At 36.6% G+C, this 19,957-nt stretch overlaps 1 protein-coding gene across 1 annotated transcript in view; it reads right to left on the bottom strand.

Annotated features, from left to right (window-relative positions):
• Positions 1-19,957, bottom strand: part of LOC123309177 (disheveled-associated activator of morphogenesis 1) — a 62,690-nt gene that overhangs the window by 26,850 nt on the left and 15,883 nt on the right. The gene's annotated exons all lie outside the window — the stretch shown is intronic.

Genomic DNA, 19,957 nt, shown 5'->3' with positions numbered 1-19,957 from the left:
CTGAAATTTTTCTGCCTCCAGTGAGTAAAAGTAAAAAAAATACCACTTCACTTAAAACGAGACAAAAAAGTGAAATTATTTAAGGTGGAATACTTTTCTCCAAGTGCCGAAAGGGATATTTTACCGCACGCAACTGCCAACGACCGAACAACGTAAATCAGCCTTCGGCCAAGCAGTCCCGTGCGTGAAAGATGCTTTAAAGCATGAGTTGGGAACATTATTTTTCCCTCGAACATTTTCAGTTCATAAAATATCACTCTCCCTCACTAGTGCTGGAAAAAAAACATCGCCCATAATGAGGGCCAAATCGAATTTGTTTCTGTAGTGCGGGAAAGTAACACTTTCGAAACTAAAAGGGGGTTAAAACGCACAGGAGAAGAAAATAGTTATTTTCGTAACAAGTGCGGAAAAACTGTTTACGCATGGGCTGAGAACATAATTTTTTCTACGATCTTTTTTCATTTCCTTTTCTGTAGGTAAGTACCACTTCACGATAATAGTCAGGCAGAAATTCACGCACTAGTGCGAGAAAGTGATAATTTCGAAAGTGGAATGGGAACAGAGAAGTTGGTAAAAAAAACACGAAAGTAGAAGAAAAATGACTTATACTCACTAGTTTCTCAAATTTTACCGGCACTAGTGAATAAAAAGACAAAAGAGAAAAAAAATTCCACCTCTAACTGCTAGTGCCTAAAAGTTAATGAATCTCATCTAACCCCACAACATGTTTGTTGGAAATTCTAAGTATGATGATTTTTTTTTACTTTCACCCACTAGTAACTTAAAATTTTTCCGCACTAGTGATTAGAGTGAAAAAATTTATTTCTATGAGAGTTATCGATTAAGAGCTCATCATGAGAAATTTAGGCAAAGTTAAAAAGAAGTAAAAAATGAGATTTTGAAGTGAAATATGTAGTCAATTTCCTAACAAGTGCGGAAAATCATTTACGCATGAGTTGGGGGTAAAAGTTTCTGTTTTGTTTTTTTCTATATTCCTTGTTCCATTGCAGTTTTTCATCAGTATCGTCTTCCACAATTTGCCCCACTTTCAAAACTGAAAGTAAAAGTAGAAACATGGAAGTGAAAAAGAAATCACTTTTACCCACTACTTTCTGAAATTTTATGGGCACTAGTGAGTAAAAAGTAGAAAAGAGGAAATTTGTCCTCTTCTAACCACTATTGTCTGACCCTTATCAGCACAAATGAGTTAAAGTGGAATCACTTCACTTCACCCCACTCATTCCTACATATTTTTCGTTACTAGTGCATGAAAGGAGAACTCTTTTAATTTTTTCCGCACTAGTGACTGAAGGGCTAATTTTCTTCAACCCAGTTGTTGATTAACATCTTACAATCAAAGCAAAATTACAAAGTGGCAATTTTTCCACTCTGATCCACTAGTGACTGAAATTTTTGAGTTGATGTGGAAAAATTCTTTCTTTACCCCCTCATCGATAATGTTCTAACCGTTAGAACTTGACCAAACGTACAAATTTGTCAGATATATTTATTTAGTTATTCTGATTGAGGTGGTGAATCACCACTTGTGATTGAAAACTTCAGTTCACCCCACAAGAGCATGATTCCACAAACTACTCATTAGTTGAAGGTAATTATAGGTGGAATTGAGTGACAATTTATTCTTTTCTGCTCAATAGTGTTTGATATTTTTTCGAACTAGTGAGTTGAAGTGGATACTTTCGTTTTCTGTTGCCCACGCACTTTTAGGCACTAGTAACGAAGTAACCAGTGAGTGAAAGTGCAATTTTTCAAATTCTTTCCATTTCCAACATTAAAAATGTAAGTATTTGTTGAGTTTTATTCCCCAGTTGTCAAGCCTTGGACATCGGTCTTTTTCAATCAGTTTTTATCGATCTCCATCGAGTACTTAACTCACAATATAAAAATAGTAAGTAATTTTCAAATATTTTGTTGGTACCTGCAGTATGAAGAAAATATATTCAGCCCTAGATGTAGATAGAAAGAGTTAAAAAGATCAATCCTTTTGAAAAGTGCTGCCACGCTTCTTCGATTTCCATGAATTTCAATCCAATAATAATCACTTCAGTTCTCTCAGATGAAAAAGATGATTGATTGTACCAATAACAATATGAAATCCTTCACCATGTACGCCGCGAGATTACAAATGAAAAAATTAACTCCCGACATGGTTTCATTACGCAAGTCGAGAAGACATCCACCTCGTTCACTTTTTCCTGAATTGGAATGAAGTTTTCACATCCTCAATGCTATTGAGTCGATTATTTATTGTAGGCTCAAAGTGATTAGTTGAGTAACGACAAATAACATCAAAGACAACTTCGCTTTCGATAATGCCTATTAGGAAATTAGCGAGGCAGAAGAAATGGCCTCTGTTTTATGGAGATTACGGTCTGAATCGAATTTATTTGATGCGGAATTTAATTCTTCCGCATCTTTGTCACTAAAATACTATTGTCATAGAATTTTTTCACTTTATGAGTAGTTTTGAAATAATTTTTCACAGTGAAACACATAAAAAAAGCTTAATTTTCATGTCAGTTTACAGATTATTAGCAAGTATTTGGTTGTAGTGACTCAGACTCATCTTGATGCCTTTTCCGATGATAATAAAGTTGGGCAATGAGTTCTTACGACACCTTTAATGGATACCCGTAGATAGTTTGGCATCTAGGGCAACAGATAGGCTTCGTAGAACCAAATGATCATCGTTCAAATCGTTAAATTGCCCTTAATGGACTTGGTGGAAAAACTTTAACATTCTTGGCGCAATTGATGAAATTTTGTGACGAATGCTAGTATGTACCGTTTGAAATGCGTAAAAAGTCGAATATTTTTGCTTCAGAGAGTTGAGATAAAGTATGTAGAACCAAGTAAAAATCTTTGAAACGAAAAGGAAGATATTTATAAAGTTTTTCAGGCAAGTACAATAACGTATTACGCATCCTATTCTATTATTTTCTCACTACTGTACAGGGTGAGCAAAATTCGTTGTTTACTGAGGGCATCTTGAGAACTATAGCAGCTAGAAAAAAGCGGATGGCACATTTTCTAGCTCTTTTTTCCTGACTAATCTAAATCTGAAAACAGAATCGGCCTATCATTTTTAGATTTCGAGTAATAAAAAAAAAATTGAGATTTTGACGATTCCGAAAAGTTCTCATAACTTTTTAGTCTTTGAAGTTACAGATCTGAAACTTGAACCTCAAGAATCTACTTTTGATATCTGTACTTGTCAAAGACTCCCTCTGTTTATAAGAGGACTAAAATATGCACTATAAGTCACTATATATTTCGATCTCTACATAACAGAACACCTTCATTCTGTTTCCACACATTTTCAGATAAAATCGACACGGACAATGTGGTTCAAGACAATTCCTCCTTGAATAAACATATCTCGTGCCTATGAGGAACGTGTTTGTTTGAATTCATAATTTTCCATAATAAATTCAGATCAGTGTACCTGCTGAAGTTCATATTAGGCAAATACCAGCACACACCTCTCGCAATTTTCATGCTGGTCTCGTGCTCTAAATTCATAAAGCACACCTTCAAGGCCTTAAGGACGCGGTAGGTAAACACCAGATGCATTAAGAGTGCCATTGTGAAATTATATACCTATATGGGTGTTATTGACACCGATTTTCAACTCGCCTCCATTGTGCGGGAAGTTGAAGGATGAGCTTGAACGGTTTTTCATGGAAATTAAGGGATTTCTAAATTGTAGTTTAGAATCATAGGGAGAAAGTTTGTCATAGTTTCTACTTTAGGGAGGACTAATCTTTCTTTCGGTATCACCATGTTTCAGGCTGAAGGAACAGCCCATTACAAAAAAAAAGTTGTACAATTATCTGCCTTGGAATACTTTGAACAAAACCTACTGAAATTGTTGCTGTGGCCGAAGATACCTTTGGATCTGACAGCAACGGAATCTGGGATATTATGACAAGGATATGCACCCAGATTTCATCACTGTGCTTTTTTATTTCTATGTCACTTATTCCATTGAAAAAACTCATCTTCACCAACAAAAATCAAACTCATTATACAATTATATAATTGAGTAAATCACTCGAACTAATTCAACCTCCGCCATCTTCATAAAAGTCTTTCGTACCGTCTATCCAGAAATCCACTCAACCTCCTTTTCCTGGAAGGAATTTTTCACACATTATATCCTTAATGAAGGCAGTTAGTCAAGCCCGTTCATTTTTCTGACGCGTACGTATTTGCGATTTTACATTTACTCGTTGAATTTCCGTTAATAAGAAAGTACGATATACGTTCAAATAGTTTAGATATTTATATTTATTAGCCGTTCGACCTTTAGTTGACATTGTACCGTAAGAACGGTAATATCAAACGAGAGAATTTGCACTTTTGAAGATGTCTTCCAACGGGATGTTTTCAAGGGTACGAATTAATATTATGTATACTGAATCATCAACGGTTTAGTTTTCAAGAATCTTCAAAACAACTTCAATGCACTCCATATTCTAGGACAGTAATACTATTTCTTTGAGGAAAATCATCGTAGATCTGAATGTTATACTTATACTGAAAGAGCAACCCTTCTTGTAGTTCTTGTAACAAATCTCAAGATTTCATTCATTTCATTCTTAACTGACCCCATCTTGTTGGGAATTTTTAGATGATCACGTATCGACAAGCGTATCTCAGAGAAGAATTTTCGACATAGAGTTTTTGTGCTAGGGCGAAAGCCTTGACAATGCTGATTATAGAACCTGAAATCCCAATTGGATCAGACGAATATAACAGGAGATATCGCAGATTGAAAATTGCAATTTTTGAAAAAATGCCATTTCCAAGATGAAAATCTAAACGAAGGGAGATAGGCTCCCGAAAATGCTCGCAATAGATTCAGCGTGTTCGAAAACTTATATTTTCATACCAAAATTTCAAATATCTGGCCCTGTTCAGGAGAAAATAATATTTTTTGTTTTTCCACTTTTCATTTTCGAGTTGACTTCGAAGAGCTCTATGGAGCGCAATTCTCTATTGAAGCATCAACTGTTTGGTTTTCCAGAATCTTCGGAACAAGTTCTATGCACTCCATATCCTAGGGTAGTAATGGAACATCCTGATTTTCCGACAGAGTAGCAAATAGGTCATTTTAGGGGGGTCTAACCCCTTGCTCATTTTTGACCCAAAAAATCGAGATTTTCGAAATCGAGTTTTTGTACTAGGGTGGAAGCCTAGGCAACGCTGATTATATAACCGGAAATCCCAATTGGATCAGACGAATATAACAGGAGATATCGCTGATTGAAAATTGCAATTTTTGAAAAAATGCCATTTCCAAGATGAAAATCTAAACGAAGGGAGAAAGGCTCCTGAAAATGCTCGCAATAGATTCAGCGTGTTCGAAAACCTATATTTTCATACCAAAATTTCAAATATCTGGCCCTGTTTAGGAGAAAATAATATTTTTTGTTTTTCCACTTTTCATTTTCGAGTTGACTTCGAAGAGCTCTATGGAGCGCAATTCTCTATTGAAGCATCAACTGTTTGGTTTTCCAGAATCTTCGGAACAAATTCTATGCACTCCATATCCTAGGGTAGTAATGGAACATCCTGATTTTCCGACAGAGTAGCAAATAGGTCATTTTAGGGGGGTCTAACCCCTTGCTCATTTTTGACCCAAAAAATCGAGATTTTCGAAATCGAGTTTTTGTACTAGGGTGGAAGCCTAGGCAACGCTGATTATATAACCGGAAATCCCAATTGGATCAGACGAATATAACAGGAGATATCGCAGATTGAAAATTGCAATTTTTGAAAAAATGCCATTTCCAAGATGAAAATCTAAACGAAGGGAGATAGGCTCCCGAAAATACTCGCGATAGATTCACCGTGTTCGAAAACCTATATTTTCATACCAAAATTTCAAATATCTGGCCCTATTTAGGAGAAAATAATATTTTTTGTTTTTCCACTTTTCATTTTCGAGTTGACTTCGAAGAGCTCTCTGGAGCGCAAATCTCTATTGAAGCATCAACTGTTTGGTTTTCCAGAATCTTCGGAACAAGTTCTATGCACTCCATATCCTAGGATAGTAATGGAACATCCTGATTTTCCGACAGAGTAGCAAATAGGTCATTTTAGGGGGGTCTAACCCCTTGCTCATTTTTGACCCAAAAAATCGAGATTTTCGAAATCGAGTTTTTGTACTAGGGTGGAAGCCTAGGCAACGCTGATTATATAACCGGAAATCTCAATTGGATCAGACGAATATAACAGGAGATATCGCAGATTGAAAATTGCAATTTTTGAAAAAATGCCATTTCCAAGATGAAAATCTAAACGAAGGGAGATAGGCTCCCGAAAATACTCGCGATAGATTCACCGTGTTCGAAAACCTATATTTTCATACCAAAATTTCAAATATCTGGCCCTATTTAGGAGAAAATAATATTTTTTGTTTTTCCACTTTTCATTTTCGAGTTGACTTCGAAGAGCTCTCTGGAGCGCAAATCTCTATTGAAGCATCAACTGTTTGGTTTTCCAGAATCTTCGGAACAAGTTCTATGCACTCCATATCCTAGGATAGTAATGGAACATCCTGATTTTCCGACAGAGTAGCAAATAGGTCATTTTAGGGGGGTCTAACCCCTTGCTCATTTTTGACCCAAAAAATCGAGATTTTCGAAATCGAGTTTTTGTACTAGGGTGGAAGCCTAGGCAACGCTGATTATATAACCGGAAATCTCAATTGGATCAGACGAATATAACAGGAGATATCGCAGATTGAAAATTGCAATTTTTGAAAAAATGCCATTTCCAAGATGAAAATCTAAACGAATGGAGATAGGCTCCCGAAAATACTCGCGATAGATTCAGCGTGTTCGAAAACCTATATTTTCATACCAAAATTTCAAATATCTGGCCCTGTTTAGGAGTAAATAATATTTTTTGTTTTTCCACTTTTCATTTTCGAGTTGACTTCGAAGAGCTCTCTGGAGCGCAATTCTCTTTTGAAGCATCAACTGTTTGGTTTTCCAGAATCTTCGGAACAAGTTCTATGCACTCCATATCCTAGGGTAGTAATGGAACATCCTGATTTTCCGACAGAGTAGCAAATAGGTCATTTTAGGGGGGTCTAACCCCTTGCTCATTTTTGACCCAAAAAATCGAGATTTTCGAAATCTAGTTTTTGTACTAGGGTGGAAGCCTAGGCAGCGCTGATTATATAACCGGAAATACCAATTGGATCAGACGAATATAACAGGAGATATCGCAGATTGAAAATTGCAATTTTTGAAAAAATGCCATTTCCAAGATGAAAATCTAAACGAAGGAAGATAAGGTTTCGAATTTGCTCGCGATAGATTCAGCGTGTTCGAAAACCTATATTTTCATACCAAAATTTCAAATATCTGGCCCTGTTTAGGAGAAAATAATATTTTTTGTTTTTCCACTTTTCATTTTCGAGTTGACTTCGAAGAGCTGTCTGGAGCGCAATTCTCTATTGAAGCATCAACTGTCTGGTTTTCCAGAATCTTCAGAACAAGTTCTATGCACTCCATATCCTAGGATAGTAATGGAACATCCTGATTTTCCGACAGAGTAGCAAATAGGTCATTTTAGGGGGGTCTAACCCCTTGCTCATTTTTGACCCAAAAAATCGAGATTTTCGAAATCGAGTTTTTGTACTAGGGTGGAAGCCTAGGCAACGCTGATTATATAACCGGAAATCCCAATTGGATCAGACGAATATAACAGGAGATATCGCAGATTGAAAATTGCAATTTTTGAAAAAATGCCATTTCCAAGATGAAAATCTAAACGAAGGGAGATAGGCTCCCGAAAATACTCGCGATAGATTCACCGTGTTCGAAAACCTATATTTTCATACCAAAATTTCAAATATCTGGCCCTGTTTAGGAGAAAATAATATTTTTTGTTTTTCCACTTTTCATTTTCGAGTTGACTTCGAAGAGCTGTCTGGAGCGCAATTCTCTATTGAAGCATCAACTGTCTGGTTTTCCAGAATCTTCAGAACAAGTTCTATGCACTCCATATCCTAGGATAGTAATGGAACATCCTGATTATCCGACAGAGTAGCAAATAGGTCATTTTAGGGGGGTCTAACCCCTTGCTCATTTTTGACCCAAAAAATCGAGATTTTCGAAATCGAGTTTTTGTACTAGGGTGGAAGCCTAGGCAACGCTGATTATATAACCGGAAATCCCAATTGGATCAGACGAATATAACAGGAGATATCGCAGATTGAAAATTGCAATTTTTGAAAAAATGCCATTTCCAAGATGAAAATCTAAACGAAGGGAGATAGGCTCCCGAAAATACTCGCGATAGATTCACCGTGTTCGAAAACCTATATTTTCATACCAAAATTTCAAATATCTGGCCCTGTTTAGGAGAAAATAATATTTTTTGTTTTTCCACTTTTCATTTTCGAGTTGACTTCGAAGAGCTCTCTGGAGCGCAATTCTCTATTGAAGCATCAACTGTTTGGTTTTCCAGAATCTTCGGAACAAGTTCTATGCACTCCATATCCTAGGGTAGTAAGGAACATCCTGATTTTCCGACAGAGTAGCAAATAGGTCATTTTAGGGGGGTCTAACCCCTTGCTCATTTTTGACCCTAAAAATCGAGATTTTCGAAATCGAGTTTTTGTACTAGGGTGGAAGCCTAGGCAACGCTGATTATATAACCGGAAATCCCAATTGGATCAGACGAATATAACAGGAGATATCGCAGATTGAAAATTGAAATTTTTGAAAAAATGCCATTTCCAAGATGAAAATCTGAACGAAGGAAGATAAGGTTTCGAATTTGCTCGCAATGGATTCAGCGTGTTCAAAAATCTATATTCCCTTACCAAAAGTCCGAATATCTGGCACTGTTTATTGGAAAATAATTTTTTTTGTTTTTTCACTTTTCATTTTCGAGTTGACTTCGAAGGGCTCTCTGTAGTGCAATTCTCTATTAAATATTCAACTGTTTGGTTTTCTAGAATCTTTATAACAAATTCTATGCACCTCGTATCCGAGGACAGTAATGGAACATCCTGATTTTTAGACAAAGGAGCAAATATGTCATTTTAGGGGGGTCTAACCCCTTGCTCATTTTTGACCCAAAAAATCGAGATTTTCGAAATCGAGTTTTTGTACTAGGGTGGAAGCCTAGGCAACGCTGATTATATAACCGGAAATTCCAATTGGATCAGACGAATATAACAGCAGATATCGCAGATTGAAAATTGCAATTTTTGAAAAATTCCATTTCCAAGATGAAAATCTAAACGAAGGAAGATAAGGTTTCGAATTTGCTCGCAATAGATTCAGCGTGTTCGAAAACCTATATTTTCATACCAAAATTTCGAATATCTGGCCTTGTTTAGGAGAAAATAATATTTTTTGTTTTTCCACTTTTCATTTTCGAGTTGACTTCGAAGAGCTCTCTGGAGCGCAATTCTCTATTGAATCATCAACTGTTTTGTTTTCTAGGATTTTCAAAACATATTCTATGCACTCCATATCCGAGGACAGTAATAGAACATCCTGATTTTTAGACAGAGGAGCAAATAGGTGGTTTTAGGGGGGTCTAACCCCTTGCTTATTTTTGACACAAAAAATCGAGATTTTTCGAAATCGAGTTTTTGTACTAGGGTGGAAGCCTAGGCAACGCTGATTATATAATCGGAAATCCCAATTGGATCAGACGAATATAACAGGAGATATCGCAGATTGAAAATTGCACTTTTGAAAAATGCTATTTTGGAGATGAAAATGTGAACGAAGGGGGATAGGCTTTCGAAATTGCTCGCAATAGATTCAAGAAAAAATAATAATTTTGTTTTTCCACTTTTCATTTTCGAGTTGACTTCGAAGGCAGATGAAAAGACGAACTTCCGATCAGAAAATGCCCCATCAAGGCTTTCATTGTCATGCCTCTCAACAATTTCTCTCTATCGACTATCGATTCCTCCTCAATTTCACCGGGGTATCATTTGGCAACTTTGAGATCGAGATTAACGTACATAAATGCACGCCTAGGTATTCAAGATTACGCTCGTGTTACGGCATACAATTTCGTGATAGTTTCCGACATTAAATGAAATAAGATATTATTCTTTCTATCGTAATTTCGCGGATACTTACACATCAACTGCGGGTTCATGATCTCTTATTTCCAGTTGAATGTACACGGGGAAATTGCATTCAGCGCTCGAGACCTCTGCAAGATCAGACGGACGAAACTGTAGCGCGGTGATTATGGTAGTTACGTCCTCGAGATGTGCATAAATGAGATTCTCAGATTGCGCTATTGAAATGAAGATTAACTGTATAGTTTGCAGGCAGATGGAGAACGATTGTGTGGGTGCCGGTGGATATGCTGGATGGAGCGTGCATGGGATTCTTGTTCTTATTGCTATAATTAAATGTGCGCTTTTATCTAGTGGAGTAACCGTTTTTTAGACTTTTGAGGGCTTCGAGAGTTGGATCTATTCCTTGCCAAAGTTCACTAAGGGCGATGTTCAAATGAAACAAAATATAAATTGAAGTATACCTTCAGATATGTCATATTACCTATACTCCATTCACTCTTATCTTAGCACCCAGTTGGCCATGGAAATTTGACACATTTCACTCTGTATAGTACGAAAATGTGGGGTTATGAAGCTTGTCAAAACATCTTTGGATTTTAAATCAACGCTATATTGCTCGTTCTACGTGGAAGTTTCTGTTATTACGTATTTTATCACAATGTCGAATTTCTTCGGAAAATATGTGACGAACATAATTGAAGTTTATACAAACTGATTGAAGGCATATCAAATCCAGTTATTTGCATGAAAAGTACAAGAGAGTATAATATCATAACATGCAGTAGCTTGAGGAGAGTTAATGTTCGTTATCTTCTTTGGCTAAAGTTTGAATACGTTACATCAGTTGTAAATCTCAAAAATATTAACCCGAAGATGAAAAGCATATGACGCAGTGGTTGGGAATGGGTATCTCCCGAAGGAATTAACAGATAATCACAAGAATGTTAAATTCTTCAACAAAAATCATCTTGCATCAATATAAGTAAAAGGAATTAAAGGAAGTTTCAAGTCAAGATGAACTTCACCTTTGAACAAAAATTTCACATGAATAAACAATTAACAGGACAACTGGCGCGTATTTGTGGCTGTTCATCTTAATACATTGATATAATAATAATAATTAGGTGTTTATTGGTACCTTAAGGCATTAACAATTTATAGGACAAGTCAAATGAAAAATATAAACATCAATTTTCGGGAACTTATTCTACGATGACGTTCATCGAAAATTCTGTAGTAAACTTTTCGCATTAATTCACTCAAACATAAAATTCTCAAATACCACCACTATTTTGGGTCTCCCAATAGAAGGAAATTCTTTGTCATCCTCTTCATTCACAATCTTTCTGATTGTGGAAATATTCAGCTGAAATATAAGTCGTTTAGATTCAGATGAAACATTCTCTTACATTGAATATGTTCGCTACCGTCTGACATATTGTGGATTTTAGAATATCAGTGTATAACTATTTGAATGAGCGGACCTGGATTCCAAATGGCACTTCCTAAAACCCTGTCTCTTTTGTCAATCACTTTCGGCATTTTCGTAATAAAAATTGATATTAGTTGTGGCAACGACGTTATGATAAACGACATTTCATGAGTGCCAACCTTACTCCGTTCTAGGTACAAAAACTTGAGAAAATTATTTCATGGCCAACCGACTCCTAAAATAAATGTGAATGGAGTATAGTTCTGTTCTCGACGATATAAATTGAATAATCCATATGCGTCCCACTTCCAAGAGAGTGTCTCCTATGAGCAGTAAATCAAACTTTTTAGCATGAGAGAGTAATTGGAATCCCAGAGATGCCTCTTCCACGATATCCATCCTCCATATGATGTGATAAGCAACACGTCACTCCAGAAATACCCCGTGCTCATAAATGCAGTCCTCTCTCATTTCACCTCTTATTTATAATATATTCCCCAAGTCGTGTACCTTGGAGATCCAGAGGAATATACTCGGTCACGTATAGGCCCTCCTGAGGCTCAAATTATACCAGGAAGTCCTGCCTTCGTCCTGGAGATGCTCGAGATGATGGATATGAAAAAAGGGTGGAGAGGAAGGAAAACTATCCTTCAGCATGCACACCGTGGTCATTTGCGTTCGCAAGAAGTAAGATACTGATCAGTTGAATGAACGATAGAATAATGTAATGCGAGTAATTGCTCTCGATGATTACCCTGGTTGATATTCGTGAATCAAGACAATGATTTACGTTTCTTCAGGACATTTGGAAACTGCTGACATCAGTTACGGAAGAAGGAGCTGGATGGTGAGTTTAAATAGTACGCTATGATTTGATTATTGCTCAGTTTCAAAATAGAAATTGTTGATCCACTATATGTATATAATTTTGAACCAATTACGAAGATATATTGAAAAATTCTTAGCATACAATAGAACCAAACAAAATTTCAATGTCAAAATATTTTATTACTCAACATATTCTCCTCTCAATTGGATATATTTATTACAGCGAACCTGCAACGTCTCTAGACCTTTCAAAAAACATGTTTCTTCTTGCTCTGCAAACCAGACCTCCACAGCTTTTATTATCTCCCCATTGGAAGAAAATTTACGACCTTTTAATCTTTTTTCCAGTTGAGGAAAGAGATGATAGTCGGATGGAGCCAAATCTGGTGAATAAGGGAGGTGTTCTAGTAATTCAAACCCTAAATCACGAATTTTTTGCATGGCAACATGAGATTTGTGTGCAGGGGCGTTGAACTGCAAAAATAAAACACCTTTGGATAACTTTCCGCTACTTTTCTCTTTATATTTTCACCGTACAGTGGTCAGTAATGTTGAATAGTAATCTCCGGTTATTGTTCTACCCTTATCCAAAAAATCAATCATGATTACTCCATGGCAATGCCAAAAAACTGAAGCAAAAACTTTTCCAGCAGATTGTTGGACACGAAACTTCTTCGGTCTTGGAGAACCAGAGTGTCGCCATTCCATCGATTGTTGCTTTGTTTCTGGATCGTAGAAATGTACCCAAGTCTCATCCATAGTAACAATTCGGTTCAAGAAGTCTACATCGTTTTCAAATCGAGCACAGATCGAAAGAGATACTTCTACCCTTGCACGCTTTTGGTCAACATTCAAACATTTGACGATCCATTTTGCAGCAATTTTTTTGTCCAAATTGACGTGAACTATATAATGAACACTTTCGTATGAAATATTCAGTGTTTCAAATATCCGTTTTAGCCCAATTCGACGGTCTGATAAAATCATGTCATGAACTGCATCGATATTTTCGGCGACTGACACAGAAACTAGCCTTCCCGATCGGCCATCATCTTCAATGGAAAATTTACCTCTTTTGAAGCTCGCAGTCCAATTTTTCACGGTCGCATACGAAGCACATTGATCACCAAGGGTATTAAGCATATCTTTCTAAATCTGCTTACGTCTTAACCCTTTTAAATACAGGTACTTGAAGATGGCTCGATAGTCCAATTTTTCGATTGTCACAATTTCGGTGGACATCTTTTTTTATTTATTGCGTTACTGTGGTTTAGTTTTTTGACCTCAAACTTCACACTGACACTTCTAATGTGTTATTGTTCGTTGCTATGGTAACGCAATATTTTTTTATGCATGGAACTGGTCTAAGCTAACTAGATATCAGTACATCCTCGTATTGAACATGTGGTCTTTTCAGTTTTGGAGTGATAGTTTTCAGAAATATATGGTTGTATTAATGTAATAAATAGGTACATCAATCTATACCTATCTTATATGGAAACAAATTGATGCCTTCTTTCGATATCGTGTATCATGCGACATGTTCCAACAGAGGCTACAGCCTGTTGAAATAAAACCTGAACAGAGGTTCCTAGATCATCTGTCAGCATATTTTCAGCATTCCTGATTAACTCTGGGGTTAACTTCTTTGGTCGAGCACCTCCTTTTCCTCTTTGAATACATCAGGAAATGATATATTCATAGAATGGCCTTCTGCTAGTGGTTTCTCAACCAATTCATTGATAATAATCTAAATCTATGAAGCCTGGATTCATATTTCTGGATGTGTCAACCGTCAAAATAAATTTGAGGTTGAGTTGCACCTAAACTCAGAAGATTCTTCATTGAGACACCAATTCATTCTCAAAAAGTATGAGTTTCGTCAGAGGCGAAATGTGCAACTTATGATTTCTTGGTGGAACTTTAAGATCAGTACGTTATAAAGAAAAATCTTACTGCCTTTTATAGCTGAATTGAGTTCTGCTGAATGGTTCAATAGTTATTTTCAACTAGATGGAGCCAGAGCACACACAGCTGCAAAAACCTTAGCCAGATCTGGAATAAATGCATCTTTGACCAAAAATATACATACCCAACCAATTTGCACTCCCAATATAATGAATCAATGTGTAAAATTTTCAGGTTTTTCTTCGAAGATAGTTTCCCAGAATCGAAACTATGTTTGCTTCTGCGAAGGTGGTGTCCGCGTCGACGGCTCCTAGTCTGGCATGCATAATGGCTGGCCTAGTGCCAAATGCCGGGTTCAACAACTTTGCACCTGGTGCACCACCTCGATCTGCTTCGGTTTACTTTGTTTACAGTTCGCGAATCGTAATTACTGCGTCTTCCGCATACGTAATTATCGTCTAGTGATTTGGCTGACTTACTGGGGTGTGAAATTGCGCCGAGGATGACGGGCTACTCGATTACACCTTGACAGATTAGCCTTAATGCATTCTAACTGGATGTTCTCGGTGAAAGAGGATCGTTTCCCGACACTAGATTTTTGCGGTGGAATTGGATGATTTTGTTCGAGAAGTACAGAATGGGCAAAATTCGTTGTCTACTGAGGAGATCTCGAGAACTATAGCAGCTAGAAGAAAACGGTTGTCACATTCTTCAGCTCTTTTTTTATGACTAATCCAAATCTAAGAACAGAATCGGCCTATCATTATTAGATTTCGAATTATAAAAAAATTGAGATTTTGACGTTTCTTTAAAATTCTCATAACTTTTTTGTCTTCGACGTTACAGATCTGAAACTCGAACCTTCTTAGGCACTTTCATACGTAGAATCTACTGACGAAAGATTCTTTTCCAATTTAAAAACAAAAAATTCAATAAGAGTTCGCATCTAAAAAAAATGAAAGTCCACCTGATGATTCGAAATGAACAAATATTTTGAACTCATCAGTGAATTCTACGTAAAAAAGCGCCTGTAGAAGGTTCAAGTTTCAGGTTTGTAACTTCAAAGACAAAAAAGTTATGAGAACTTTACGAAATTGTCAAACTCAAAAACGAAGTATTGTAGGAGATTGTGGCTTTCACCATTCTTTGTTTCTTCGAAAATGAGCTCGGAAATGTGTCATCCTTTTTCTTCAAGCTGCTATAGTTCTCGAGATCCCCTCAGTAGACAACGAATTTTGCCCACCCTGTACAATTGGTAATTTGGAATGTGTAATCTCTTGGCTCTAGTGAGACATACACAAGTTTTATGATGGAGGAACAGAAGCCATGATCTTCACTTGCATTGAGATGGACCAGGTAGTAGCTGCATTGTAGCGACTACTACCATCGAATAAAAAGGTTACACAGGATGAATTCATTATCTTTGAAAACCTTTAGAAGCTTTACCCACCACTGAAACTGCATACATCATAAAACTTTTTTTCTTTTTACCATCTAATCTTATAAATCTTCTAGGTCTCCACGATGCTCGAGTAAATACAGCATCGTGGGTTCCCAAACTACTATCAATTAGTTCCATTTTCGTCGAGGTAGAAGTTGTGTTGTCTTATGAGGTCAAACGAGACCGAAACCATGGTCTCTTCCCCCACCAAATATTCGCCTTTTTTTGCTATAACGGATATATAATTATATGAACCTCCCCTTGTTCACGCCACTGAATAACATCGTCTGATAAATCTATATGCTGGCGTGAAAACCCAGTGGATATGTCTGGCCCATAATCAATAAAGATGAGTATGTGTGTATGAAGAAAATTCTACGAATCACTTGTAACCCGAAACTCCCTGAAATTTCACTTCAATGTCACCAATCATCCGGCAGCTTGCATTTAAAATTCCAACAATTAGTGACACTTTTTCCAATTTTTTTTGCGGAGATCAAACGACACGATATAAATAACCATTTAGATACACTTTCCTCTTTGTATTCCAATGCTAGCCGACTTGTGTCTAGAATCAGACCACATCCTAGTAACTCTATCGATTTTATTCTCCTTGAAGTAAAACGTAACCGCAACCAGATAATTGTACAGACTTTTGATTGAGTGCGAGAGTAGCAAAGACAAAGTGAAAAAAAAAAAGTGGAAATTCGCACCTCAATATGCGAACAATCCACAATGCTCGTATGATGTCTTTGTGGTTTTGAAATTGAATAATAAAAGTCCTTGTTAATGCATCAGAGAAAGCTGAGAGGAATAAATGAATGAAATATCTCCCTTGAATAAAATATCAGTCGAATGTTGCCTGCAATCGAAGGGTTTCTAAAAAAAAATCTATTTTGAATGGATCTGTACCTCTAGGAGTGGCGATTTTCAAATTCCCTTGAAAGGGTTCTCTGATCCAACTCTGCCCTCAATGAGTACATCTGACAATCACTTTCTATACAGAAAATTTTATGAATTGATTCGAAAAGGTCATACTCACTTAATAAAAATGCCAATAATATTCAATATTACCCTGAATGGCCTGAACCTCCTAAGATCACCACTCAATTTGAGCACTATCCAATACCTACATTCTAGATATTTGTTGAATACTGAAACAGCAAATGGCTGGTACAAAACCAAATGTTGAATCACAACCGAGCAAGAATGTTAATACTGATTGATAATTTCCGCCTGGTTATTGGAAATTACCGACAGATTTTCTGCTGAGCCATATGAAAAATGCGGAATGTAATAAATGAGCGATTATGAGGTATTTTCCACGAAGAGGCGAAGTTTATCTAAACCATCAATTATTCGTTTAACCATTTGAATTTTAACCACTAAAGAGCGTCAACGTTTGTATTATTTCCCTTTTGTGCTCCAGCAAGTAGATCATGTTAAGAAGGGGACATATTGTTAATGAGAACCATAAATATCCACCCTTCGCAGAGTGAATCCTTTGGGTTTGAATATGGAAGAGAGATCAAGGGATATATCATGTGCATATGTTTTTTTTGCGAATCAACTAGAAGGAATTCTTTAAATGACTCAGTGGGTTCACTAAATATCATCAGAAACATGAAAAAACCGATTTGATGAAAATATGAATAATATTTCATATTCTATCGACAATTTTATCCACACTGGTCCAGAATTGTTAACAACCACATAGAAATGAATGGCACGTACCGAATGGATTGACCTCCAGACCAAAATGGTACTGAAAATGTTTGGTCTGCAATTACACCGCTTACCTGACCCACCGCAGACGTTACAACAGGTCACTTGTGTTTGAGTGACATTCTGCAAAACACTTTTCAAATTTTCCTTGATAACTTCATTGACACATTGCCGAATAAAATAAGAGCACTACGAAGAGCTTAAGAAGGCCCGAGCCTATATTTAACCCTGATTTCCCCAATATTTCAGATGAATTTTATGGTGTCTTAAGTCTTTTTGTGCCAATTGGTATCGAAATGAGCCATTTCATGAGATCCTTATCAAATCCCACTTAAAATCAGGTCAATATCCTGAACGAAACCTTATTATGGTTTAGTCAGTCATTTTTCCCATTGCTTCGCAGATAACTAATGATCAATGATCTAGGATCATATTAGGATCTATCTCAGCAATCATTCTTAAAGGTTTTTTTAACTTCGTCATTTTTATAGCTTTGTATTGGTCATTTTTAGTGAAACGATTTATTTCGACCACATTCTGTTGAAGAAAGCCTCACCGTTAAATACACCCTATATAAATGTTGCGGCGTAACCAATAGAGTCATTCGGGGTAACTGAGCGCAGTGGGTATATCTCGACTATGCAATGTATGAAATAGAGGTTCATTTGGGTGAAGCAAGGGCGCAGAATCGCCATATTAGTTTTTCATCGGAGTGCGCCGTGCCACGTTTCTTCAACTTTTTATTTGCAATCAATCAAATTCACTAGTTTTCTTGTTAATTTTTAGCATCTCTGCACATTATGCCAGGTCCAAGTTCCGAGTCTTTCAGTGTTAAACAATATTTTATTCGATCATGGGCATATTAATCTAAATATATAATAACAAATTTAAGGTTCTCTTAGCTGCTCAACTCTATAAGAACGTCAATTCAAATTTTGGCTTATTGGGGAAAGTGTGCGCGGGTAAGTGTGCGCATAGTTTCATTATATGGGCATTAGCTCAGTGAGGAATAAATTATGACAAGGTTGATTTTCTTGGTTAAGACTCGATCGATATTGTCCTATCTGTTCAGAAAAATATGAAGAGCCACCAACAGGGGAATGTATCAAGTGTTGTGTTCACCAAGAATTGTGGCACGAACAATAATGCACTGCTTGTAAAAAGGCGCTTCTGTATTGACAATAAACAGGATTTCTCTAATATTGTAACATTTTGATGACATTATTTTGTAATTTGTTTTGATTGTGTGGTTCACTAAGCACTGCGTTCACTTACCCCGTGAGGGTGCGCACACTTACCCGCAATACGGGGCATGTGAACGCACTCCGACTTTCTCTATTAAATTCTTTTTTGCGGAAAGAAAACGTTTTTGTTTGTTTGCTTTTTGATGTTTTCTTGTAGATTAGAAAATTCTCTATCTTATGAATATGTTTTAATTTTTCTAGCTTCAACATTTGAAACAGGGTATGGCTTGAAAGGCAAAAGTGCGCACAGTTGCCCCGAATGACTCTACATATGCATTTTTCGGTTTCGAGTTTCTGAAACGATGAACCATAAAAAAATCGCAACATCTCATCGTGAACAGTTGCAAAAATCTCAAAACCAGTCGCAATACAATGCGAAACGCGACATAAACAAATCTATATACAATCTGTCAACTACGAAATTATGCAAAAATATTCATAACACCGTTTTGCAGTTATCACAAACAACGGTATCCTTTTCCTAGATCCCGATAGCTCACCTTGAGTACCGAACTTGAGATCACCATCTTTTCCACTTTTACTTGTTTCTCTACTGGCAAGAACAACATCGTAGAGCCGGGCAACTTTGCGAAACGCTAGATGGGCTATGTGGGTGCAACTTTTTGTCGGATAAATGTTAAATACGTTGGTACAAAACTTTCGCAACGGTTCAAATGTCAGTGATATCGATATCTTGAGGGAACTGATTCCTTAAGGAGTGCTACACTATCGATAATACCCTGATGATATAAAAAATCAGGAGACGAATTGTGGAGGGTTCTCAATAAGAAGTTTTCTGATGTTTTTTATTTATTTTTTTCCCGAATAAAGGTCACAAAATAGAGGCCTTTGTTATCTACCGAACACTAAGAAATACCTTTACAATTGCATATGAAAAAATAGTTACAATCACTACTTAGAAAGTGCCATACCGAATTCATGATTATGGCTTTTGCATCAACTGTGAATGGTTCATCGCCGACATTTTACGCAGAGATACGAGGATGTATTGATATCTAGTTAGCCTAGACCAGTTCCATGCATAGAAAGAATATTGCATTACCATAGCAACGAACAATAACTCATTAGAAGTGTTAGTATGAAGTTTGAGGTCAAAAAAGTTAACCAGAGTTACACAATAAATTAAAAAAAAGAAGATGTCCACCGAAATTGTGAAAATCGAAAAATTGGAGTATCGAGCCATCATCAAGTATCTGTATTTAAAAGGGTTAAGAGGTAAGCAGATTTACGAAGATATGCTTAATACCGTTGGTCATCAATGT

Source organism: Coccinella septempunctata, chromosome 3 (genome assembly GCF_907165205.1).
Source record: "Coccinella septempunctata chromosome 3, icCocSept1.1, whole genome shotgun sequence".
Lineage (NCBI taxonomy): Eukaryota > Metazoa > Arthropoda > Insecta > Coleoptera > Coccinellidae > Coccinella > Coccinella septempunctata.
Note: the sequence above shows the minus strand (reverse complement) of the source record. Positions and strands in the feature narration are given on the sequence as shown.